At 54.9% G+C, this 25,087-nt stretch overlaps 1 long non-coding RNA gene across 3 annotated transcripts; it reads left to right on the forward strand.

Annotated features, from left to right (window-relative positions):
- The first annotated feature begins 10 nt into the window (after window positions 1-10).
- On the forward strand, window positions 11-6,806 carry LOC137440388 (uncharacterized). 3 transcript variants are annotated; one of them, XR_010987118.1, is made up of 4 exons: window positions 2,030-2,107; window positions 2,189-2,354; window positions 5,906-6,078; window positions 6,566-6,806. It is a non-coding gene; the product is annotated as an uncharacterized lncRNA (long non-coding RNA). The 3 variants fall into 3 exon arrangements; XR_010987120.1 differs by lacking the exons at window positions 2,030-2,107; window positions 2,189-2,354 and adding an exon at window positions 11-137; XR_010987119.1 differs by lacking the exons at window positions 2,030-2,107; window positions 2,189-2,354 and adding an exon at window positions 5,407-5,482.
- Window positions 6,807-25,087: the final 18,281 nt, after the last annotated feature.

Genomic DNA, 25,087 nt, shown 5'->3' on the forward strand with positions numbered 1-25,087 from the left:
TTTCAAGAGGGATGTGGAGGTGCTGGAGCGTGTCCAGAGAAGGGCCACAAGGATGAGCAGAGGGCTGGAGCACCTCTCCTGTGAGGACAGACTGAAGGAGTTGGGGCTGTTCAGTCTGCAGAAGAGAAGGCTCCGAGGTGACCTAATTGTCGCCTTCCAGTATCTGAAGGGGGCCTACAGGAAGGCTGGGGAAGGGCTTCTCAGGATATCAGGTAGTGATAGGACTAGGGGGAATGGAAATGAAGCTGGAGGTGGGGAGATTGAGGCTAGATGTGAGGAGGAGAGTTCTTCAGCATGAGAGTGGGTGAGACCCTGGAATGGGTTGTCCAGGGAGGTGGTTGAGGCCCTGTCCCTGGGGGTGTTTAAGAGCAGGCTGGATGAGGCTCTGTCCAGCCTGATCTAGTGTGGGGGTGTCCCTGCCCATGGGCAGGGGGGTTGGAACAAGATGATCCTTGTGGTCCCCTTCCAACCCTGAATGAAACTATGAAACTATGTCTATTTTAATAGATGAATCTGTCTGCTTGCCGTCTATTGAAGGTCACCTGGTGGTGTTGGGGGGCGCGCCTCTGGCAAACTCGCTCTGCGCCCAGCGCTGTGTTGCCTTTCTTTGCTAATGAACTGGTCATAAATTTTCAGCAGTGAGTTTTGCTTCTCCCAGTTCGGTGCCCCCCGACGTGATTGCCCTGCCTGCGACGGCTGCACGGACATTATCGGAAGGGGGGGGGGGCGCCCCCGCCGGATTTCGGCGGCCTGGAAGAAGGATCCCGGAAGCCTCTGGGAACGTGGTGAGACTCAGCCAAAAGTTGTAAGGTAAAGGCAAGGGAAGGAGCTGCCAACTGTGGCGACTGCCTGGAGTTGTAGTGCACAAAGAGCAAGGCAAGAAAAGGGCTGTAAGGATTGTGCGGTTGGGCGGGGATTGAGGTCAGTGAGAGCGTGTGCTTGAGACGTGAGCTGGCCAGTCCGGTCTCACGAAGAGATTGTGGAGTCCTTCTCCCTGCGTTTTCCAAGCTCTGGCGAGGGACTCGGCCAGGGAATGGCCGAAGCGGTTGGGGCCGGAAAGCGTGGCCCTCGGGAAACGGGGGCAGGGGTCGGGTAAAGAGAGCAGCCCCGGGAAAAAGGGGAGCGAAAGGGTCCCCAGGGCTATACGCCCGGACAGCCCTCTGGGGTTCCAATTAGCGGAGTGGGAAGAGAATCCGAATCCGCGGGATAAAGCTCAGGGAGCAGTGCTAGATTATTGGAGGGAGAAATGGGCTAGAGAGAAGAGCAGAGCAGACAATTTGTTGTGGCCCCCATAGGGGTCCTCGGAAGGATGGATCTGGCAGGCTCTCAACCTTCTGTTAAGAATTGAGGAGCCTTTTCATCAGGAGGAGAGGGAATATGCCGCTGGCTGGCAAGGCAGCGTCTGGTCAGCAGCGGGCAGTAACGGATTTCAAAGTGGAGGAAGAGGAAGAGGAAGAGCCAGAACCTGAAAAGTGGGGAACCACTGCATCACTTACCCCCACCTTATAACCCTGCAGTCCCTGCAGCCCCCCTCATCCCTGCAGCCCCCCCTCCTCCCTACAGCCCCCTTCCTCCCTCCAGCCCCCTTCCTCCCTGCAGCACCTTTCCTCCCTGCAGCCCCCCCTCCCTCCCTACAGCCCCCCTTCCTCCCTCCTGACCCCCTCCTCCCTGCAGACCACCTCCTCCCTGCAGCCCCCCTCCTCCCTAACAGCCCCCCTCCTCCCTACAGACCCTTTCCTCCCTACAGCCTCCCTTCTCCCTGCAGCCCCCCTCCTCCCAACAGCCCCCCTCCTCCCTACAGCCCCCCTCCTTCCTGCAGCCCCCCTTCTCGCTGCAGCCCCCCTCCCTTCGGAGGTGGAAGAGATGGCCACCGCCAAAGAGGACGAGATCATCCTGGATCCATTCCTAGAGCTTTCTGAGATGCCGGCCAGTCCGCCAAGGTGGTAACGTTTCTCTACAGTATTGTCATCAAAACCCAGACAATACTTCCTCACTTGGCTGTAACCCTGAAATGTCTTTCTCGCTCTTAGGCTGTTAGGCCGCGGACACCCAGCAGGGAGGAGAGGCCGAGAGTAGCAATCGTTAGCCCTCCACACCAACCCAAAAGGTTAGTTCTGTTAAGGTTGTGGTTGATTGAAACAAAAGCAAGGCTATTCCCTTTTGGATGATCAATCGATTCTTTTCTCAGGAGGAGAGCTGGCGCTGCCCATCGCACCAGGCTGCATCCGGATCTGGTAGTGGTTGGTCGAAGGCGGCTTACAGTGCTAGTTTATTCGCTGCTCGGTGTCTCCATCTGCGCTGTTTCTCCTTATTTTGGTTGCTGCCCTTCTGTGTCATCTCAAGAATTGTTGTCAGTAAGTTGTTTCCACAGTTCCTGTTCAGCACAAGTTATGGTTCATTGTTGACACGTTCTCCTACTGGAAAGGACAGTAGAGCGAGCAGTTTCTTTGTTGGACGGTCTGCTTCAAACGAAACAAAATGAAACTAAATGAAACTAAATGAAATGAAATGAAATGAAATGAAATGAAATGAAATGAAATGAAATGAAATGAAATGAAATGGTTGTGGTGGAAATCGAAACAAAACGAGAAGAAACTAAACGAAACAAAACAAAATGAGATGAAATGAAAATGAAATTAAATTGTGTGGCTGAAAACGAAACTAAATGAAAATAAACGAAACAAAACGAAACTAAATGAAACAAAACGAAACTAAATGAAATGAAAGGAAATGAAATGAAATGAAATGAAAATGAAATGAAATTGGTGTGGTGGAAAAAGAAATGAAATGAATGGAACAGGTCATCCTGAGTGCAATAACACAACACTTACAGGATGGCCAAGGGATCAGGCCTAGGCAGCATGGATTTAGGAAGGGCAGGTCCTGCCTGACCAACCTGATCTCCTTCTAGGATCAGGTGACCCGCCTGGTGGGATATGGGGAGGCCTGTGGATGTAGTTTACCTGGACCTCAGCAAGGCCTTTGACACCGTCCCCCAGAGCAAAGTGGCTGGCCAAGCTGTCAGCCCATGGCTTGGACAGCAGCACTCTGAGCTGGGTTAGGAACTGGCTGGATGGCCGAACCCAGAGAGTGGTGGTGTGAATGGTGTCACATCCAGCTGGCAGCCAGTCAGTAGCGGAGTCCCCCAGGGATCAGTGCTGGGCCCCATCCTCTTTAACATCTTGATTGATGATCTGGATGAGGGCATTGAGTCCTCTCATCAGTAAATTTGCTGATGACACCAAGCTGGGGGCAGGAGTTGAGCTGCTGGAGGGTGGAGAGGCTCTGCAGAGAGACCTCGAGAGGCTGGACAGATGGGCAGAGTCCAACGGCATGAGATTGAACACATCCAAGTGCTGGGTTGTGCACATTGGCCACAACAACCCCATGCAGTGCTACAGGCTGGGGTCAGAGTGGCTGGAGAGCAGCCAGGCAGAGAGGGACCTGGGGGTGCTGGTGTGGATGGTAGGCTGAACATGAGCCTGCAGTGTGCCCAGGCGGCCAGGAGGGCCAAGGGCATCCTGGCCTGCATCAGGAAGAGTGGAGCCAGCAGGAGCAGGGAGGTCATTCTGCCCCTGTATACTGCACTGGTTAGGCTACACCTCGAGTCCTGTGTCCAGTTCTGGGCCCCTCAGTTTAGGAAGGAGGTTGACTTGCTGGAAGGGAGTCCAGAGAAGGGCAAGGAAGTTAGTGAGGGGCTTGGAACACAGCCCTGTGAGGAGAGGCTGAGGGAGCTGGGGTTGTTTGGCCTGGAGAGGAGTCGTCTCAGGGGTGACCTTCTTGCTCTCTCCAACTGCCTGAAGGGGGGGTTGTAAAGAGGTAGAGGTTGGTCTCTTCTCCCAGGCAGCCAGCAGCAGAAGAAGAGGACACAGTCTCAGGCTGCGCCAGGGGAAGTTCAGGCTGGAGGTCAGGAGGAAGTTTTACACGGAGAGAGTGATTGCCCATTGAAATGGACTGCCCTGGGGTGGGGCGGGTGCGGGGAGGGGACGGCCGGACGGCCGGGTAGCCGGGGCTCTCCGAGCGCGAGGCGCCACCAGAGCGAGGCGGGGCCGCGGCAGCAGCGGGGAGCGTCTGGTCCCGGCGGGGCGGCGGCGGCGGCGGCAGCGTCGGTCCCGGCGGCTGCAGCGGGCGGCGGGCGGCGGCGGCAAGCGGCAGCTGGCAGCGGCAGCAAGCGCCGGCGGGGGGGAGCAGGCTAGGGAGAGAGGTGCGAGCGGCATGCGGTAGGGCTGGGGGGTTTTTGGGGTGGGGGGCGTTTGGGGGGATTAGCGGGCGGGGCGGGCAGCCGAGCCAAGCGGCAAGCGCGGGGCGCGGGCGAGGGGCGGCTTTAGGGCCGGAGGAGCGGAGCGCAACCTCCCCACTTCAGGCTCCAACGTGGGAGAGCAGCAAGTTTTTGGAGCCGGGGGGACGACGGACGGGAGGGGGGCAGCGGCGAGGAGGCCAGGAGAGAAGCGGCAGCCCCGCGTCGCGATCCGGAGCGGCGGAGCGGCGACCTGCCCCTGCAGGGACCAATGTGGAAGGGGAAGCCGCGGCGGCTTTGGGCGGGGGGGTGCCCAGCGGCTAGCGGCTTCGGGGGGCAGAGAGCGGCCGCGAGGGGGGAGGAGGGGGCAGCGGCAAGAGATAACGGCGGGCGGGGGGGGGGCTCCTCGCAAACCGGTAACGGGGGCCGGGGGGTGTGGGGGGGCCGGGGGTGGTGGCAGGCAGCGGCAAGAGGCAAGGGCAAGGACTTGCCGTGGGCCGGCGGCCGGTTGCCGGGTGGGGGGGAGCGAGGAGAGGCGGGGCGCAGCGGCCCGGGGCAGCGCCGGATGGCAGCGGGGGGGGCCGGGGCGGGGGCGGGGGGGTGGGGTAGGCGTCGAGCGGCAAGCTCTCGGCTGCAGTGAATGTTCGGCGGGGTGGGGTGGGGTGGGGGCCTAGGCTAGCACTGACAGGCCTTGACAGGCTGGAGAGTTGGGCACAAGCCAACCTCATGAAGTTCAAGAAGAGCAAGGGCAGGGTCCTGCATCTGGGTCGAGGCAATCCCAGGCACAAATGCAGGCTGGGCAGGGGACTGGCTGGAAAAGCAGCCCTGAGGAGAGAGCCTTGGGGGTGCTGGGGGACAAAAAAGCTCACCAGGAGCTCTCAATGTGCTCTTGCAGCCCGCAAAGCCAATCAGCTCCTGGGCTGCAGCAGGAGAAGTGTGGCCAGCAGGTGGAGGGAGGTGATCCTCCCCCTCTCCTCAGCCCTGGGGAGACCCCGCCTGGATTACTGGGTCCAGTTCTGGAGGTCCCTATTCCAAGAGGGATGTGGAGGTGCTGGAGGCGTGTCCAGAGAAGGGCCACAAGGATGATCAGAGGGCTGGAGCACCTCTCCTGTGAGGACAGACTGAAGGAGTTGGGGGCTGTTCAGTGTGGAGAAGAGAAAGGCTCCCAGGGTGACCTCATTGTGGCCTTCCAGGATCTGAAGGGGGCCTACAGGAAGGCTGGGGAAGGGCTTCTCAGGATCTCAGGTAGTGATAGGACTAGGGGGAATGGAATGAAGCTGGAGGTGGGGAGATTCAGGCTAGATGTGAGGAGGAGGTTCTTCAGCATGAGAGTGGTGAGACCCCTGGAATGGGGTTGTCCAGGGAGGTGGTTGAGGCCCCGTCCCTGGGGGTAGTTTTAAGATCAGGCTGGATGAGGCTCTGTCCAGCCTGATCTAGTGTGGGGGTGTCCCTGCCCATGGCAGGGGGGGTTGGAACTAGATGATCCTTGTGGTCCCTTCCAACCCTGAATGAAACTATGAAACTATGTCTGTTTTAATAGCTGAATCTGTCTGTTTGCCGTCTATTGAAGGTCACCTGGTGGTGTTGGGGCGCGCCTCCGGCAAACTCGCTCTGCGCCCCAGCGCTGTGTTGCCTTTCTTTGCTAATGAACTGCTCATAAATTTTCAGCAGTGAGTTTGCTTCTCCCAATTCGGTGCCCCCCGACGTGATTGCCCTGCCTGTGACGGCTGCACGGACTTTATCGGAAGGGGGGGGGGGCGCCCCCCGCCGATTTCGGCGGCCCGGCAGAAGGATCCCGGAAGCCTCTCGGAAGGTGGTGAGACTCAGCCAAAAGTTGTGAGGTAAAGGCAAGGGAAGGAGCTGCCAACTGTGGCGACTGCCTGTAGTTGTAGTGCGCAAGGACCCGGGCAAGAAAAGGGCTGTAAGGATTGTGCGGTTCGGGCGGGGATTGAGGTCAGTGAGAGCGTGTGCGGGAGACGTGAGCTGGCCAGTCCGGTCTCACGAAGGGATTGTGGAGTCCTTCTCCCTGCGTTTCCAAGCTCTGGCGAGGGACTCAGCCAGGGAAGGGACGAAGCGGTTGGGGCCGGAAAGCGTGGCCCTCGGGAAACGGGGCAGGGGTCGGGTAAAGAGAGCAGCCCCGGGAAAAAGGGGAGCGAAAGGGGTCCCCAGGGCTATACGCTCCCGGACAGCCCTCTGGGGTTCCAATTAGCGGAGTGGGAAGAGAATCCGAATCCGCGGGATAAAGCTCAGGGACCAGTGAGAGATTATTGGAGGGAGAAATGGGCTAGAGAGAAGAGCAGAGCAGACAATTTGTTGTGGCCCCCATAGGGGTCCTCGGAAGGATGGATCTGTCAGGCTCTCAACCTTCTGTTAAGAATGAGGAGCCTTTTCATCAGGAGGAGAGGGAATATGCCGCTGGCTGGCAAGGCAGCGTCTGGGTCAGCAGCGGCAGTAACGGATTTGAAGGTGGAAGAAGAGGAAGAGGAAGAGGAAGAGGCAGAACCTGAAAAGTGGGAACCACTGCATCACTTACCCCCACCTTATAACCCTGCAGTCCCTGCAGCCCCCCATCCTCCCTCCAGACCCCCCTCATCCCTACAGCCCCCCCTCCTCCTTGCAGACCCCCTCCTCCCTCCAGATCCCCTCCTCCCTACAGCCCCCCCTTCTCCCTCCAGACCCCCCTCCTCCCTACAGGCCCCCGTCCTCCCTGCAGCACCTTTCCTCCCTACAGCCCCCCTCCTCCATGCAGCCCCCCCTCCTCTCTACTGTCCCCCTCCTCCCTGCAGCCCCCCCTCCTCGCTGCATCCCGGAAGAGGAAGAGGAAGAGGAAGAGGAAGAGCCAGAACCTGAAAAGTGGGAACCACTGCATCACTTACCCCCCACCTTATAACCCAGCAGTCCCTGCAGCCCCCTTCCTCCCTCCAGACCCCCCTCCTCCCTACGGCCTCCCTCCTCCCTACAGCCCCCCCTCCTCCCTGCAGCCCCCCTCCTCCCTGCAGCCCCCTTCCTCCCTCCAGACCCCCTGCTCCCTGCAGACCCCCTCCTCCCTACAGCCCCCGTCCTACCTGCAGCACCTTTCCTCCCTACAGCCCCCCCTCCTCCATGCAGCCCCCCTCCTCCCTCCAGTCCCCCATTCTCTCTACAGCCCCCCTTCTCCCTGCAGCCCCCCCTCCTCCCTGCAGCCCCCCCTACCCTGTACAGCCCCCCCTCCTCCCTGCAGCCCCCCTCCTCCCTGCAGCCCCCCCTACCCCCTACAGCCCCCCTCCTCCCTGCAGCCCCCCCTCCTCCCTGCAGCCCCCCTACCCTGTACAGCCCCCCCTCCTCCCTGCAGCCCCCCTCCTCCCTGCAGCCCCCCTACCCCCTACAGCCCCCCTCCTCCTCCCTACAACCCCCTTTCGTCCCTACAGCCCCCCTCCTCCCTGCAGCCCCCCTCCTCCCTTCAGCCCCCCTCCTCCCTGCAGCCCCCTATCCCCTACAGCCGCCCTACTCCCTACAGCCCCCCTTCTCCCTGCAGCCCCCCTACCCCCCTAGAGCCCCCCTCCTCCCTACAGCCCCCCTCCTCCCTACAGCCCCTTTCCTCCCCACAGCCCCCCTTCTCCCTGCAGCCCCCCTACCCCCTACAGCCCCCCCTCCTCCCTACAGCCCTCCTCCTCCCTACAGCCCCCCATTCTCTCTACAGCCCCCCTTGTCCCTGCAGCCCCCCCTCCTCCCTGCAGCCCCTCTACCCCCCCTTACAGCCCCCCTCCTCCCTACAGCCCCCCCTCCTCCTCCCTTGCAGCCCCCCTACCCTCTACAGCCCCCGTCCTCCCTCCAGCCCCCTCCCAGCCCTCCTCCCTCCAGCCCCGTCCTCCCTCCAGCCCCCTCTCCCTCCCTGCAGCCCCACCTCCTCCCTGCAGCCCCCCTCCTCCCTAGAGCCCCCCTGCCTCCCTACAGCCCCTTTCCTCCCTAGAGCCCCCCTCCTAGCCTGCAGAGCCCTTCTCCTCCCTACAGCCACCCTCCTCGCTGCAGCCGACCCCCTCCTCCACCTCCCTGACAGCCCCCTCCTCCCTACTGCCCCCATGCCCCTACCCCTCCCTCCCTACAGACCCCACCCCTCCTCCCTACAGCCCCCCGTCCTCCCTCCAGCCCCCCCGTCCTTCATAACCCAACCTTTCATGAGAGACGCTTGAAGAAAACAACACTTAATAAAAGTAGGTTTCGTGCCGACTGCCTCTCTTCATTTACGCCGCGGCGGGGGGGGCGGGGGGCGGGGGGCCGGACGGGGCGATACCAGGCGGCCCTCGTCCCGGGGACCACGTTCCAGCCGCAGGCTGGATGAGGCTCTGTCCAGCCTGATCTAGTGTGGGGTGTCCCTGCCCGTGGCAGGGGGGTTGGAACTAGATGATCCTTGTGGTCCCTTCCAACCCTGAATGAAACTATGAAGGCTCTCTCCTCAGGGCTGCTTTCCAGCCAGTCCCTGCCCAGCCTGCATTTGTGCCTGGGATTGCCTCGACCCAGCTGCAGGACCCTGCCCTTGCTCTTATTGAACTTCATGAGGTTGGCTTGTGCCCAACTCCTCCAGCCTGTCAAGGCCTGTCAGTGCTAGCCTAGGCCCCCCCCCACCCCCCACGCCGCCGAAACATTCACTGCAGCCGAGAGCTTGCCGCTTGATGCCTACCCCACCCGCCCCGCCCGGCCCCCCGCTGCCATCCGGCGCTGCCCCCGGCCGCTGCGCCCCGCCTCTCCTCGCTCCCCCCCACCCGGCAAACCGGCCGCCGGCCACGCCAAGTCCCAGGGCAGGGAACAGCTGCTGCCGGCACCCCGTGCTGCCTGCCGGCTTCCCTCCGCTGCATCCCCCCGCCGCCGGCTAATGAATAAAATGAAATGAAATTAAATGAAATAGAATGAAATTAAATTAAATGAAATTAAATTAAATTAAATTAAATTTTGTGGTGGAAAACGAAACAAAATGAAATGAAACGAAATAAAATGAAATTGTGAGGTGGAAAATGAAATGAAATGAAATTAAATCAAAAGAAATGAAATGAAATGGAATGAAATGAAATGAAATGAAATGAAAATCTGTGGTGGAAAATGAAATGAAATGAAATGAAATGAAATGAAAATCTGTGGTGGAAAATGAAATGAAATGAAATGAAATGAAATGAAATGAAATGAAATGAAATGAAATGAAATGAAATGAAATCATATGAAATGAAATCATATGAAATGAAATTAAATTGTGTGGTGGAAAACTAAACAAAACTAAACTAATTCAAAACGCATCAAAACCAAATGAATCCAAACTACATGAAAAGTAACGAAACGAAATGAAACGAAATGGAATGAAATGAAATGTAATTAAATGAAATGAAATGAAATGAAATGAAATTGTGAGGTAGAAAATGAAATGAAATGAAATGAAATGACATGATATGAAATGCAATGCAATGAAATTGTGTGGTGAAAATCGAAACAAAATGAAACGAAACGAAACAAAACAAAACAAAACGAAATGAAATGAAATGAAATGAAATGAAATGAAATGAAATGAAATGAAACTCTGTGGTGGAAAACAAAACGAAACTTAATGAAACTAAACGAAACAAACTTAAAAGGAACGGAACTAAACGAAACGAAATGAAACGAAATGAAATGAAATGAAATGAAATGAAATGAAATGAAATGAAATGAAATGAAATTGTGTGGTGAAAATTGAAACAAAATGAAACAAAATGAAACAAAACGAAATGAAATGAAATGAAATTTTGTGGTGGAAAACGAAACTAAATGAAACTAAATGAAACAAAACTAAACGAAACAAAAATGAAATAAAATGAAATGAAATGAAATGAAATGAAATTGTGATGTGGAAAATGAAACGAAAAGAAACAAAACAAAATGAAGCTAAATGAAACTAAATGAAACAAAACCAAAAAAACAAAATGAAATGAAACGAAATGAAACGAAATGAAATGAAACGAAATGAAATGAAATGAAATGAAATGAAATGAAATGAAATTTTGTGGTGAAAATTGAAACAAAATGAAACAAAACAAAATGAAATGAAATGAAATTTTGTGGTGGAAAACGAAACTAAATGAAATGAAATGAAATGAAATGAAATGAGATGAGATGAGATGAAATGAAATGAAATGAAATGAAATGAAATGAAATGAAATGAAATGAAATGAAATGAAATGAAATGAGATGAAGTGAACTGAAATTGTGTGGTGGAAAATGAAATGAAATGAAATGAAATGAAATGAAACGAAATGAAATGAAATGAAATGAAATGAAATGAAATGAAATGAAATGAAATGAAATGAAATGAAATTGTGTGGTGAAAATTGAAACAAAATGAAACAAAATGAAACAAAACGAAATGAAATGAAATGAAATTTTGTGGTGGAAAACGAAACTAAATGAAACTAAATGAAAGAAAACTAAACGAAACAAAATGAAATAAAATGAAATGAAATGAAATGAAATGAAATTGTGATGTGGAAAATGAAACGAAAAGAAACAAAACAAAATGAAGCTAAAAGAAACTAAATGAAACAAAACCAAAAAAACAAAATGAAATGAAACGAAATGAAACGAAATGAAATGAAACGAAATGAAATGAAATGAAATGAAATGAAATGAAATGAAATGAAATGAAATTTTGTGGTGAAAATTGAAACAAAATGAAACAAAACAAAATGAAATGAAATGAACTTTTGTGGTGGAAAACGAAACTAAATGAAATGAAATGAAATGAAATGAAATGAAATGAGATGAAATGAAATGAAATGAAATGAAATGAAATGAAATGAAATGAAATGAAATGAAATGAGATGAAGTGAACTGAAATTGTGTGGTGGAAAATGAAATGAAATGAAATGAAATGAAATGAAATGAAATGAAATGAAATGAAATGAAATGAAATGGAATGGAATGAAATGAAATGAAATGAAATGAAATGAAATGAAATGAAATGAAATGAAATGAAATGAAATGAAATGATATTAAATGAAATGAAATGAAATTGTGTGGAGGAAAATGGCCCGCAAAGCCAATCAGCTCCTGGGCTGCAGCAGGAGAAGTGTGGCCAGCAGGTGGAGGGAGGTGATCCTCCCCCTCTCCTCAGCCCTGGGGAGACCCCACCTGGAGTACTGTGTCCAGTTCTGGAGCCCCTATTCCAAGAGGGATGTGGAGGTGCTGGAGTGTGTCCAGAGAAGGGCCACAAGGATGAGCAGAGGGCTGGAGCACCTCTCCTGTGAGGACAGACTGAAGGAGTTGGGGCTGTTCAGTCTGGAGAAGAGAAGGCTCCCAGGTGACCTAATTGTCGCCTTCCAGTATCTGAAGGGGGCCTACAGGAAGGCTGGGGAAGGACTTTTCAGGTTCTCAGGTAGTGATAGGACTAGGGGGAATGGAATGAAGCTGGAGGTGGGGAGATTCAGGCTGGATGTGAGGAGGAGGTTCTTCAGCATGAGAGTGGTGAGACCCTGGAATGGGTTGTCCAGGGAGGTGGTCGAGGCCCCGTCCCTGGGGGTGTTTAAGAGCAGGCTGGATGAGGCTCTGTCCAGCCTGATGTAGTGTGGGGTGTCCCTGCCCATGGCAGGGGGGTTGGAACTAGATGATCCTTGTGGTCCCTTCCAACCCTGAATGAAACTATGAAACTATGAAACTATGCTTAGCCTGGAGAGGAGGACACTCAGGGGTGACCTTCTTGCTCTCTCCAACTGCCTGAAGGGGGGTTGTAACCAGGCAGATGTTGGTCTCTTCTCCCAGGCAGCCAGCACCAGAAGAAGAGGACACAGTCTCAGGCTGCGCCAGGGGAAGTTGAGGCTGGAGGTCAGGAGGAAGTTTTCCACCGAGAGAGTGATTGCCCATTGGAATGAAATGAAATGAAATGAAATGAAATGAAATGAAATGAAATGAAATGAAATGAAATGAAATGAAATGAAATGAAATTGCGAGGTGGAAAACAAAACGAAAAGAAACAAAACAAAATGAAGCTAAATGAAACTAAATGAAATGAAATTCAATGAAATTTGATGAAATGAAATTAAATTAATTTCTGTGGTAGAAAATGAAACAAAACCAAACAAAACAAAATGAAATTAAATTAAATGAAAAGAAATGATGAAACATAATAATATGAAATAAAATAAAATGACATAAAATGAGATGAGATGAAATGAAATGAAATGAAATTAAATTAAATTGCGAGGTGGAAAACAAAACGAAAAAAAAACAAAACAAAATGAAGCTAAATGAAGCTAAATGAAGCTAAATGAAACTAAATGAAACAAAACAAAACAAAACGAAATGAAATGAAATGAAATGAAATGAAATGAAATGAAATTAAATTAAATTAAATTAAATTAAATTAAATTAAATTAAATTAAATTGTGAGGTGGAAAATGAAACGAAAAGAAACAAAACAAAATGAAGATAAATGAAACTACATGAAACAAAACCAAACAAAACAAAACGTAACGAAACGAAACTAAATGAAATGAAATGAAATGAAATGAAATGAAATGAAATGGAATGGAATGAAATGAAATGAAATGAAATGAAATGAAATGAAATGAAATGAGATGAAGTGAACTGAAATTGTGTGGTGGAAAATGAAATGAAATGAAATGAAATGAAATGAAATGAAATGGAATGAAATGAAATGAAATGAAATGAAATGAAATGAACTGAAATGAAATGAAATGAAATGAAATGAAATGAAATGAGATGAAGTGAACTGAAATTGTGTGGTGGAAAATGAAATGAAATGAAATGAAATGAAATGAAATGAAATGGAATGAAATGAAATGAAATGAAATGAAATGAAATGAAATGGAATGGAATGAAATGAAATGAAATGAAATGAAATGAAATGAAATGGAATGGAATGAAATGAAATGGAATGGAATGGAATGGAATGGAATGGAATGGAATGGAATGGAATGGAATGGAATGGAATGAAATGAAATGGAATGAAATGAAATGAAATGAAATGAAATGAAATGAAATGAAATGAAATGAAATGAAATGAAATTAAATTAAATTAAATGAAATGGAATGAAATGAAATGGAATGAAATGAAATGAAATGCAATGAAATGGAATGGAATGAAATGAAATGAAATGAAATGGAATGAAATGAAATGAAATGAAATGAAATGGAATGAAATGAAATGAAATGAAATGAAGTGAAATGAAATGAAATGAAATGGTATGGAATAAAATGAAATGAAATGGAATGAAATGAAATGAAATGGAATGGAATGAAATGAAATGAAATGAAGTGAAATGAAATGAAATGAAGTGAAATGAAATGAAATGAAATGGAATGGAATGAAATGAAATGATATGAAAAGAAATGAAATGAAATGAAATGAAATGAAATGAAATGGAATGAAATGAAATGAAATGGAATGGAATGAAATGAAATGAAATGAAGTGAAATGAAATGAAATGAAATGGAATGGAATGAAATGAAATGAAATGAAATGGAATGAAATGAAATGAAATGGAATGGAATGAAATGAAATGGAATGGAATGAAATGAAATGAAATGAAATGGAATGAAATGAAATGAAATGGAATGAAATGAAATGAAATGAAATGGAATGGAATGGAATGAAATGGAATGGAATGAAATGAAATGAAATGAAATGAAATGAAATGAAATGAAATGAAATGAAATGAAATGAAATGAAATGGAATGGAATGAAATGAAATGAAATGAAATGAAATGAAATGAAATGGAATGAAATGAGATGAAGTGAACTGAAACTGTGTGGTGGAAAATGAAATGAAATGAAATTAAAGGTTAGGAAGGAGGTTGACTTGCTGGAACGAGTCCAGAGAAGGGCAACGAAGTTAGTGAGGGGCTTGGAACACAGCCCTGTGAGGAGAGGCTGAGGGAGCTGGGGTTGCTTAGCCTGGAGAGGAGGAGGCTCAGGGGTGACCTTCTTGCTCTTGACCTTCTTGCTCTCTCCAAGTGCCTGAAGGGGGGTTGTAAAGAGGCAGAGGTTGGTCTCTTCTCCCAGGCAGCCAGCAGCAGAAGAAGAGGACACAGTCTCAGGCTGCGCCAGGGGAAGTTGAGGCTGGAGGTCAGGAGGAAGTTTTCCACGGAGAAAGTGATTGCCCATTGGAATGGACTGCCCCGGGGCGGGGCGGGAGGGCCGGACGGCGGCGGCAGCAAGCGCCGGCAGGGGGAGCAGGCTAGGGAGAGAGGGCGAGCGGCACGCGGTAGGGCTGGGGGGTTTTTGGGGTGGGGGCGTTGGGGGATTAGCGGGCGGGCGGGCAGCCGAACCAAGCGGCAAGCCGGGGCGCGGGGCGAGGGCGGCTTTAGGGCCGGAGAAGCGGAGCGCACACCTCCCCCACTGCAGGCTCCAACGTGGAGAGCAGCAAGTTTTTGGAGCCGGGGGACGACAGACGGGAGGGGCAGCGGCGAGAGATAACGGCGGCACGCGGCACCCCTAATAGCGCCGCCTCCGTCGCAGGGGCTAAGAGCAGGCGGGCAGGCCAGGAGGGAAGAGGCAGGCCTGCGTCGCGATCCGGAGCGGCGGAGCGCGCCCTCCCCCCTGCAGGCTCCAACGTGGGAAGGGGGAAGCCGCGGCGGCTTTGGCGGGGGGGTGCCCAGCTGCTCCGCGGCTTTGGGGGGCAGGGGAGCGGCAGCGGGGGGGGAAGGGGGGGCAGCGGCAAGAGATAACGGCGGGCGGGGGGGGGGCTCCTCGCAAACCGGTAACGGGGGCCGGGGGTGTGGGGGGCCGGGGGGTGGCAGGAGCGGCAAGAGGCAAGGGCAAGGACTTGCCGTGGCCGGCGGCCGGTTGCCGGGTTGGGGGGAGCGAGGAGAGGCGGGGCGCAGCGGCCGGGGCAGCGCCGGATGGCAGCGGGGGGGCCGGGCGGGGCGGGTGGGGTAGGCGTCGAGCGGCAAGCTCTCGGCTGCAGTGAATGTTCGGCGGGGTGGGGGTGGGGTGGGGGCCTAGGCTAGCACTGACAGGCCTTGACAGGCTGGAGAGTTGGGCACAAGCCAAGCTCATGAAGTTCAATAAGAGCAAGGGCAGGGTCCTGCAGCTGGGTGGAGGCAATCCCAGGCACAAATGCAGGCTGGGCAGGGACTGGCTGGAAAGCAGCCCTGAGGAGAGAGCCTTGGGGGTGCTGGGGGGACAAAAAGCTCACCAGGAGCTCTCAATGTGCTCTTGCAGCCCGCAAAGCCAATCAGCTCCTGGGCTGCAGCAGGAGAAGTGTGGCCAGCAGGTGGAGGGAGGTGATCCTCCCCCTCTCCTCAGCCCTGGGGAGACCCCGCCTGGATTACTGTGTCCAGTTCTGGAGCCCCTATTCCAAGAGGATGTGGAGGTGCTGGAGCGTGTCCAGAGAAGGGCCACAAGGATGAGCAGAGGGCTGGAGCACCTCTCTGTGAGGACAGACTGAAGGAGTTGGGGCTGTTCAGTCTGCAGAAGAGAAGGCTCCCAGGTGACCTCATTGTGGCCTTCCAGGATCTGAAGGGGGCCTACAGGAAGGCTGGGGAAGGGCTTCTCAGGATCTCAGGTAGTGATAGGACTAGGGGGAATGGAATGAAGCTGGAGGTGGGGAGATTCAGGCTGGATGTGAGGAGGAGGTTCTTCAGCATGAGAGTGGTGAAACCCCTGGAATGGGTTGTCCAGGGAGGTGGTCGAGGCCCCGTCCCTGGGGGTGTTTAAGAGCAGGCTGGATGAGGCTCTGTCCAGCCTGATCTAATGTGGGGTGTCCCTGGCCCATGGCAGGGGGGTTGGAACTAGATGATCCTTGTGGTCCCTTCCAACCCTGAATGAAAACTATGAAACTATGTCTATTTTAATAGATGAATATGTCTGTTTGCCGTCTATTGAAGGTCACCTGGTGGTGTTGGGGCGCGCCTCCGGCAAACTCGCTCTGCGCCCAGCGCTGTGTTGCCTTTCTTTGCTAATGAACTGGTCATAAATTTCCAGCAGTGAGTTTGCTTCTCCCAATTCGGTGCCCCCCCGACGTGATTGCCCTGCCTGCGACGGCTGCACGGACTTTATCGGAAGGGGGGGGCGCCAGAAGAAGGATCCCGGAAGCCTCTGGGAACGTGGTGAGACTCAGCCAAAAGTTGTAAGGTAAAGGCAAGGGAAGGAGCTGCCAACTGTGGCGACTGCCTGTAGTTGTAGTGCACAAAGTGCCGGGCAAGAAGAGGGCTGTAAGGATTGTGCGGTTGGGCGGGGATTGAGGTCAGTGAGAGCGTGTGCGTGAGACGTGAGCTGGCCAGTCCCGGTCTCACGAAGGGATTGTGGAGTCCTTCTCCCTGCGTTTCCAAGCTCTGGCGAGGGACTCGGCCAGGGAAGGGACGAAGCGGTTGGGGCCGGAAAGCGTGGGCCCTCGGGAAACGGGGCAGGGGTCGGGTAAAGAGAGCAGCCCCGGGCAAAAGGGGAGCGAAAGGGTCCCCAGGGCTATACGCCCGGACAGCCCTCTGGGGTTCCAATTAGCGGAGTGGGAAGAGAATCCGAATCCGCGGGATAAAGATCAGGGAGCAGTGATAGATTATTGGAGGGAGAAATGGGCTAGAGAGAAGAGCAGAGCAGACAATTTGTTGTGGCCCCCATAGGGGTCCTCGGAAGGATGGATCTGCAGGCTCTCAACCTTCTGTTAAGAATGAGGAGCCTTTTCATCAGGAGGAGAGGGAATATGCCGCTGGCTGGCAAGGCAGCGTCTGGTCAGCAGCGGCAGGTAACGGATTTGAAGGTGGAGAAAGAGGAAGAGGAAGAGGAAGAGGCAGAACCTGAAAAGTGGGAACCACTGCATCACTTACCCCCACCTTATAACCCTGCAGTCCCTGCAGCCCCCCTCCTCCTGCAGCCCCCCTCCTCCCTGCTGCCCCCCTCCTCCCTACAGCCCCCCTCCTCCCTCCATCCCCCTTCCTCCCTCCAGACCCCCTCCTCCCTCCAGACCCCCTCCTCCCTACAGCCCTCCTCCTCCCTACAGCCCCTTTCCTCCCTACAGCCACACTTCTCCCTGCAGCCCCTTTCTTCCCTACAGCCCCCCTTCTCCCTGCAGCCCCCCTCCTCCCTACAGACCACCTCCTCCCTACAGCCCCCCTCCTCCCTGCAGCCCCCCTACCCCCTACAGCCCCCCTACCCCCTACAGCCCCCCTCCTCCCTGCAGACCCCCCTCCTCGCTGCAGCCCCCCTCCTTCGGAGGTGGAAGAGATGGCCACCGCCAAAGAGGACGAGACCATCCCGGATCCATTCCCAGAGCTTTCCGAGATGCGGCCAGTCCGCCAAGGGTAACGTTTCTCTACAGTATTGTCATCAAAACCCAGACAATACTTCCTCACTTGGCTGTAACCCTGAAATGTCTTCTCGCTCTTAGGCTGTTAGGCCACGGACACCCAGCAGGGAGGAGAGGCCGAGAGTAGCAATCGTTAGCCCTGCACACCAACCCAAAAGGTTAGTTCTGTTAAGGTTCTGGTTGATTGAAACAAAAGCAAGGCTATTCCCTTTTGGATGATCAATCGATTCTTTTCTCAGGAGGAGAGCTGGCGCTGCCCATCGCACCAGGCTGCATCCGGATCTGGTAGTGGTTGGTCGAAGGCGGCTTACAGTGCTAGTTTATTCGCTGCTCGGTGTCTCCATCTGCGCTGTTCTCCTTATTTTGGTTGCTGCCCTTCTGTGTCATCTCAAGAATTGTTGTCAGTAAGTTGTTTCCACAGTTGCTGTTCAGCACAAGTTATGGTTCATTGTTGACACGTTCTCCTACTGGAAAGGACAGTAGAGCGAGCAGTTCTTTGTTGGACGGTCTGCTTCAAACGAAACAAAACGAAACTAAATGAAATGAAATGAAATGAAATGAAATGAAATGAAATGAAATGAAATAATGAAATGAAATGAAATGAAATGGAATGAAAAGAAATGAAATGAAATGAAATTGTGTGGTGGAAATCGAAACAAAAGGAGAAGAAACTAAACGAAACAAAACAAAATGAGATGAAATGAAATGAAATTAAATTGTGTGGCTGAAAACGAAACTAAATGAAAATAAACGAAACAAAACGGAACTAAATGAAAATGAAATTAATTGAAATGAAATGAAATGAAATGAAATGAAATGAAATGAAATGAAATGAAATGAAATGAAAATGAAATGAAATGAAATGAAATTGTGTGGTGGAAAAAGAAATGAAATGAATGGAACAGGTCATCCTGAGTGCAATAACACAACACTTACAGGATGGCCAAGGGATCAGGCCTAGGCAGCATGGATTTAGGAAGGGCAGGTCCTGCCTGACCAACCTGATCTCCTTCTAGGATCAGGTGACCCGCCTGGTGGATGTGGGGAGGCCTGGGGATGTAGTTTACCTGGACCTCAGCAAGGCCTTTGACACCGTCCCCCATAGCAAACTGCTGGCCAAGCTGTCAGCCCATGGGTTGGACAGCAGCACTCTGAGCTGGGTTAGGAACTGGCTGGATGGCCGAACCCAGAGAGTGGTGGTGAATGGTGCCACAGCCAGCTGGCAGCCAGGCACCAGTGGTGTGCCCCAAGGATCAGTGCTGGGCCCTGGGCTCTTTAACATCTTGATTGATGATCTGGATGAGGGCATTGAGTCCATCATCAGCAAATTTGCTGACGACACCAAGCTGGGGGCAGGAGTTGATCTGCTAGAGGGTAGAGAGGATTTGCAGAGAGACCTCGACAGGCTGGGCAGATGGGCAGAGGCCAAGGGCAGGAGACTGAACACATCCAAGAGCCGGGGGCTGCACGTCGGCCACAGCAACCCCAGGCAGTGCTACAGGCTGGAGACCAGCCAGGCAGAGAGGGACCTGGGGGTGCTGACCGATGGTAGGCTGAACATGAGCCTGCAGTGTGCCCAGGCGGCCAGGAGGGCCAATGGCATCCTGGCCTGCATTAGGAACAGTGTGGCCAGCAGGAGCAGGGAGGTCATTCTGCCCTGTGCTCAGCACTGGTTAGGCCACACCTCGAGTCCTGTGTCCAGTTCTGGGCCCCTCAGTTTAGGAAGGAGGTTGACTTGCTGGAACGAGTCCAGAGAAGGGCAAGGAAGTTAGTGAGGGGCTTGGAACACAGCCCTGTGAGGAGAGGCTGAGGGAGCTGGGGTTGCTTAGCCTGGAGAGGAGGAGACTCAGGGGTGACCTTCTTGCTCTCTCCAACTGCCTGAAGGGGGGTTGTAAAGAGGTAGAGGTTGGTCTCTTCTCCCAGGCAGCCAGCAGCAGAAGAAGAGGACACAGTCTCAGGCTGCGCCAGGGGAAGTTGAGGCTGGAGGTGAGGAGGAAGTTTTCCACGGAGAAAGTGATTGCCCATTGGAATGGACTGCCCCGGGGCGGGGCGGGAGGGCCGGACGGCGGCGGCAGCAAGCGCCGGCGGGGGGGAGCAGGCTAGGGAGAGAGGGCGAGCGGCACGCGGTAGGGCTGGGGGGTTTTTGGGGTGGGGGCGTTGGGGGGATTAGCGGGCGGGCGGGCAGCCGAGCCAAGCGGCAAGCCGGGGCGCGGGCGAGGGCGGCTTTAGGGCCGGAGGAGCGGAGCGCAACCTCCCCCCTGCAGTTGCCAATGTGGGAAGGGGAAGGCGCGGCTGCTTTGGCGGGGGGTGCCCAGCTGCTAGCGGCTTCGGGGGGCAGGGGAGCGGCAGCGGGGGGGGGAGGGGGGGGCAGCGGCAAGAGATAACGGCGGGCGGGGGTGGCTCCTCGCAAACCGGTAACGGGGGGCCGGGGGGTGTGGGGGGCCGGGGGGTGGCAGCAGCCGCAAGAGGCAAGGGCAAGGACTTGCCGTGGCCGGCGGCCGGTTGCCGGGTGGGGGGAGCGAGGAGAGGCGGGGCGCAGCGGCCGGGGCAGCGCCGGATGGCAGCGGGGGGGCCGGGCGGGGCGGGTGGGGTAGGCGTCGAGCGGCAAGCTCTCGGCTGCAGTGAATGTTCGGCGGGGTGGGGGGCGTGGGGGGCCTAGGCTAGCACTGACAGGCCTTGACAGCTGGAGAGTTGGGCACAAGCCAACCTCATGAAGTTCAAGAAGAGCAAGGGCAGGGTCCTGCAGCTGGGTGGAGGCAATCCCAGGCACAAATGCAGGCTGGGCAGGGACTGGCTGGAAAGCAGCCCTGAGGAGAGAGCCTTGGGGGTGCTGGGGGGACAAAAAGCTCACCAGGAGCTCTCAATGTGCTCTTGCAGCCCGCAAAGCCAATCAGATCCTGGGCTGATCAGGAGAGTGTGGCCAGCAGGTGGAGGGAGGTGATCCTCCCCCTCTCCTCAGCCCTGGTGAGACCCCACCTGGAGTACTGTGTCCAGTCTGGAGCCCCTATTCCAAGAGGGATGTGGAGGTGCTGGAACGTGTCCAGAGAAGGGCCACAAGGATGAGCAGAGGGTTGGAGCACCTCTCCTATGAGGACAGACTGAGGAGTTGGGGCTGTTCAGTCTGGAGAAGAGAAGGCTCCCAGGTGACCTCATTGTGGCCTTCCAGGATCTGAAGGGGGCCTACAGGAAGGCTGGGGAAGGGCTTCTCAGGATCTCAGGTAGTGATAGGACTAGGGGGAATGGAATGAAGCTGGAGGAGGGGAGATTCAGGCTGGATGTGAGGAGGATGTTCTTCACCATGAGAGTGGTGAAACCCTGGAATGGGTTGTCCAGGGAGGTGGTCGAGGCCCCGTCCCTGGGGGTGTTTAAGAGCAGGCTGGATGAGGCTCTGTCCAGCCTGATCTAGTGTGGGGTGTCCCTGCCCATGGCAGGGGGGTTGGAACTAGATGATCCTTGTGGTCCCTTCCAACCCTGAATGAAACTATGAAACTATGAAACTATGTCTATTTTAATAGATGAATATGTCTGTTTGCCGTCTATTGAAGGTCACCTGGTGGTGTTGGGGCTCGCCTCCGGCAAACTCGCTCTGCGCCCAGCGCTGTGTTGCCTTTCTTTGCTAATGAACTGGTCCTAAATTTTCAGCAGTGAGTTTGCTTCTCCCAATTCGGTGCCCCCCGACGTGATTGCCCTGCCTGCGACGGCTGCACGGACTTTATCGGAAGGGGGGGGGGCGCCCCCGCCGATTTCGGCGGCCCGGCAGAAGGATCCCGGAAGCCTCGCGGAAGGTGGTGAGACTCAGCCAAAAGTTGTAAGGTAAAGGCAAGGGAAGGAGCTGCCAACTGTGGCGACTGCCTGTAGTTGTAGTGCACAAAGAGCCGGGCAAGAAAAGGGCTGTAAGGATTGTGCGGTTGGGCGGGGATTGAGGTCAGTGAGAGCGTGTGCGTGAGACGTGAGCTGGCCAGTGCGGTCTCACGAAGGGATTGTGGAGTCCTTCTCCCTGCGTTTCCAAGCTGTGGCGAGGGACTCGGCCAGGGAAGGGACGAAGCGGTTGGGGCCGGAAAGCGTGGCCCTCGGGAAACGGGGCAGGGGTCGGGTAAAGAGAGCAGCCCCGGGAAAAAGGGGAGAGAAAGGGTCCCCAGGGCTATACGCCCGGACAGCCCTCTGGGGTTCCAATTAGCGGAGTGGGAAGAGAATCCGAATCCGCGGGATAAAGATCAGGGAGCAGTGCTTGATTATTGGAGGGAGAAATGGGCTAGAGAGAAGAGCAGAGCAGACAATTTGTTGTGGCCCCCATAGGGGTCCTCGGAAGGATGGATCTGGCAGGCTCTCAACCTTCTGTTAGAATGAGGAGCCTTTTCATCAGGAGGAGAGGGAATATGCCGCTGGCTGGCAAGGCAGCGTCTGGTCAGCAGCGGCAGTAACGGATTTGAAGGTGGAAGAAGACGGAGAGGAAGAGGCAGAACCTGAAAAGTGGGAACCACTCCATCACTTACCCCCACCTTATAACCCTGCAGTCCCTGCAGCCCCCCCTCCTCTCTGCAGCCCCCCTCCTCCCTAGCAGCCCCCTTCCTCCCTCCAGACCCCCATCCTCCCTCCAGACCCCCTCCTCCCTCCAGACCCCCTCCTCCCTACAGCCCCTGTCCCCCCTGCAGCTTCTTTCCTCCCTACAGCCCCCCCTCCTCCATGCAGCCCCCCTCCACCCTCCAGTCCCCACTCTCTACAGCACCCCTCCACTCTACAGAACCCCTCCTCCCTACAGCCCCCGTCCTCTCTAGAGCCCCCCTTCTCCCTGCAGCCCCCCTACCCCCTAAAGCCCCCCTCGTCCCTACAGCCCCCCTCCTCCCTACAGCCCCCCATCCTCCCTACAGCCCCCGTCCTCCCTACAGCCCCCCTCCTCCCTATAGCCCCTTTCCTCCCTACAGCCCCCCTCCTCCCTGCAGCCCCCCTCCTCCCTGCAGCCCCCCATTCTCCCTACAGCCCCCCTTCTCCCTGCAGCCCCCCTCCTCCCTCAGCCCCCCTAGCCCCTACAGCCCCCATCCTCCCTACAGCCCCCCTCCTCCCTGAAGCCCCCCTCCTCCCTGCAGCCCCCCTCCTCCCTACAGCCCCCCTCCTCCCTACAGCCCCTTTCCTCCCTACAGCCCCCCTCCTCCCTGCAGCCCCCCTCCTCCCTACAGCCCCCCATTCTCCCTACAGCCCCCCTCCTCCCTACAGCCCCCCATTCTCCCTACAGCCCCCCCTCCTCTCTACAGCCCCCCGTCCTTCAGAACACAACAGAAAACAACACTTAATAAAAGTAGGTTTCGTGCCGACTGCCTCTCTTCATTCTGCTTCCTCAATGCGATTGGCTACTGCTGCCCCAGAGAGAGAATCACTCACTCTATTGATTGAGTTGTGAAGCCGAGGAGTCCATGGCCAAACAACTCCAAACAGTTCCAGACTTTGCAATGAATCTGTAGGTTCTGCTTCTCCTAGTTGCTAATGCCAGTTCTCTCTTTTCTTCCACGTGGCCTCGGGCTCTCGGGACGGTATGGATGCGCCGACTCGTTGGCCGGCGGCGGGGGGGATGCAGTGGAGGGAAGCCGGCAGGCAGCACGGGGTGCCGGCAGCACCTGTTCCCTGCCCTGGGACTTGGCGTGCCCGGCAGCCGGGTTGCCGGGTGGGGGGGAGCGAGGAGAGGCGGGGCGCAGCGGCCGGGGGCAGCGCCGGATGGCAGCGGGGGGCCGGGCGGGGCGGGTGGGGTAGGCGTCGAGCGGCAAGCTCTCGGCTGCAGTGAATGTTCGGCGGGGTGGGGGGTGGCGGGGGGCCTAGGCTAGCACTGACAGGCCTTGACAGGCTGGAGAGTTGGGCACAAGCCAAGCTCATGAAGTTGAATAAGAGCAAGGGCAGGGTCCTGCAGCTGGGTCGAGGCAATCCCAGGCACAAATGCAGGCTGGGCAGGGACTGGCTGGAAAGCAGCCCTGAGGAGAGAGCCTTCCTAGTTTCATAGTTTCATTCAGGGTTGGAAGGGACCACAAGGATCATCTAGTTCCAACCCCCCTGCCATGGGCAGGGACACCCCACACTAGATCAGGCTGGACAGAGCCTCATCCAGCCTGCGGCTGGAACGTGGTCCCCGGGACGAGGGCCGCCTGGTATCGCCCGCCCGGCACCCCCCCGCCCCCCCCCCCCCCCCCCCCCCCGCGGCGTAAATGAAGAGAGGCAGTCGGCACGAAACCTACTTTTATTAAGTGTTGTTTTCTTCAAGCGTCTCTCATGAAAGGTTGGGTTCTGAAGGACGGGGGGCTGGAGGGAGGACGGGGGGCTGTAGGGAGGAGGGGGTCTGTAGGGAGGAGGGGGGCTGTAGGGAGCATGGGGGGCTGCAGGGAGGAGGGGGTCTCCAGCGAGGAGGGTGGCTGTGGGGAGGAGAAGGGCTGCAGCTAGGAGGGGGGCTCTAGGGAGGAAAGGAGCTGTAGCGAGGAGGGGGGCTGTAGGGAGAATGGGGGGCTGTAGGGAGGAGGGGGGCTGCAGGGAGGAGGGGGGGCTGCAGGGAGGAGGGGGGCTGGAGGGAGGACGGGGGGCTGGAGGGAGGAGGAGGGCTGTAGGGAGGAGGGGGGCTGTAGAGGGTAGGGGGGCTGCAGGGAGGAGGGGGGCTGTAGGGAGGAGGGGGTCTGCAAGGAGGAGGGGGGCTGCAGGGATGAGGGGGTCTGCAGGGAGGAGGGGGGGCTGCAGGGACTGCAGGGTTATAAGGTGGGGGTAAGTGATGCAGTGGTTCCCACTTTTCAGGTTCTGCCTCTTCCTCTTCCTCTTCCTCCACCTTCAAATCCATTCCTGCCGCTGCTGACCAGACGCTGCCTTGCCAGCGAACGGCATATTCCCTCTCCTCCTGATGAAAAGGCTCCTCATTCTTAACAGAAGGTTGAGAGCCTGCCAGATCCATCCTTCCGAGGACCCCTATGGGGGCCACAACAAATTGTCTGCTCTGCTCTTCTCTCTAGCCCATTTCTCCCTCCACTAATCTATCACTGCTCCCTGAGCTTTATCCCGCGGATTCGGATTCTCTTCCCACTCCGCTAATTGGAACCCCAGAGGGCTGTCCGGGCGTATAGCCCTGGGGACCCTTTCGCTCCCCTTTTGCCCGGGGCTGCTCTCTTTACCCGACCCCTGCCCCGTTTCCCGAGGGCCACGCTTTCCGGCCCCAACCGCTTCGTCCCTTCCCTGGCCGAGTCCCTCGCCAGAGCTTGGAAACGCAGGGAGAAGGACTCCACAATCCCTTCGTGAGACCGGACTGGCCAGCTCACGTCTCACGCACACGCTCTCACTGACCTCAATCCCCGCCCAACCGCACAATCCTTACAGCCCTTTTCTTGCCCGGCTCTTTGTGCACTACAACTACAGGCAGTCGCCACAGTTGGCAGCTCCTTCCCTTGCCTTTACCTTACAACTTTTGGCTGAGTCTCACCACGTTCCCAGAGGCTTCCGGGATCGTTCTTCCGGGCCGCCGAAATCGGCGGGGGCGCCCCCCCCCCCTTTCGATAATGTCCGTGCAGCCGTCACAGGCAGGGCAATCACGTCGGGGGGCACCGAATTGGGAGAAGCAAACTCACTGCTGAAA

This window comes from Melanerpes formicivorus, unplaced genomic scaffold (assembly GCF_026170545.1).
Source record: "Melanerpes formicivorus ecotype bairdi unplaced genomic scaffold, bMelFor1.0.p_v2 SCAF_2920, whole genome shotgun sequence".
In the NCBI taxonomy this organism is placed as follows: domain Eukaryota; kingdom Metazoa; phylum Chordata; class Aves; order Piciformes; family Picidae; genus Melanerpes; species Melanerpes formicivorus.